The 1,341-nt window shown below is 31.6% G+C and overlaps 1 long non-coding RNA gene across 1 annotated transcript; it reads left to right on the forward strand.

The window, feature by feature from the left end:
• The first annotated feature begins 236 nt into the window (after positions 1 to 236).
• LOC140058783 (uncharacterized) lies at positions 237 to 857 on the forward strand. The gene is made up of 3 exons (XR_011847058.1): positions 237 to 315; positions 459 to 506; positions 825 to 857. It is a non-coding gene; the product is annotated as an uncharacterized lncRNA (long non-coding RNA).
• Positions 858 to 1,341: the final 484 nt, after the last annotated feature.

The following is a 1,341-nucleotide window of genomic DNA, read 5'->3' on the forward strand; positions in this document are numbered from 1 at the left end:
TATTAATAATAGATAAATCACACAGGACTATTGTAATTTGGGGGTGGGGGCGGGGTGATATGAAAAAAAAAGTTTTAGGCTCGGCGACTTTTTTTATTGCTATTATTATGTGCTTTACAAATTGTTTGTAATTCAGAGATCATAGAAGTTTTGTTCGTCGACATTTCTTTGTAAACAAAGCATATGGAGGTTGTCATAGTGATTACGGATGGAGTGTAGTGGTAACTCTGGGGTATTGTCAGTGGGGACGAAAACAAAGAGATTACCCTTTGATTATGTATTCACCAACACAAAATGATGTCCTTTGGTCATCCAGTAAGTATGCTGATGTTTAATTGCCAACGGTAAAATTCATGTTTGGGCATATCACCACCATATGTGGTTACATCAAACTAGTTTGATAGTGTTGACAGAGCTTTATTCCAATCATTCAATATTTTCATAATTATTATGCACAGGTAATCCAGGTATTGCAGACTTCGTGGCTATTTTCTTGAAACTTCAAGGTAATTAAAATACAATGAACCTATAATATATGTGAACAAAATATGTGGTGTGCCCATATATGGACATGATGATGTCATATCACTACCATATTTGGGTATATCACTACCATATTTGGGCACATAACACTTCTTTTGTCAAACTAGTGTAGACAGAGCTTAATGAGATGGATTAACTTTTACTGAAAACTCCTGAAACAAATGTCTTTGTTGCATTTTAATGTACAGTAACTATTATGTATTAGTTTTATTATTATCATCGTCATTGTCGATGGTGAGCTTGTTTAAATAATCGTGCAATTTTCCCTCTCTTTTCTATAGATACTTGCCCACATGATGTTGTATCAGTAAATAATGTAACGTATACGTTTGAGAAATCTAAATTAGATTTGTTGGCTCATTCGCTCGAGTTATGTATCTTCAATAATAGTAAGTTTAAACTTAAATTAGAGCATAGGCCTAGTGTACAGTAGGCACCTTAACGATTTTAATGATTACATAATTGGTGTAGTAATTTTATTGTTATTTTAAATAATTGTCAAATATACGTGTTATAGTAACATACAATTTATAGTAATATACATTTATTCTCATTAATGTCAGCAAAATAGCGACTTAATATTAGGTAACGTTATATCTTAAATGTGGGTATTACAGATTCGATATATGACATGATATAAATGATATGATATAAACACTTACCTAACTATATTTGTATCGGTTTTTATTTGTAAATAATTATGTAAATGTGCTTGTTTAGTGTGTTGTGGTATATAGTCTAGGTTCGAGACCGAAACTATTAAAAAGACAAATTTGTTGGCGTTGCATACGTACAATA

Source organism: Antedon mediterranea, chromosome 9 (assembly GCF_964355755.1).
Source record: "Antedon mediterranea chromosome 9, ecAntMedi1.1, whole genome shotgun sequence".
Classification (NCBI taxonomy): Eukaryota; Metazoa; Echinodermata; class Crinoidea; order Comatulida; family Antedonidae; genus Antedon; species Antedon mediterranea.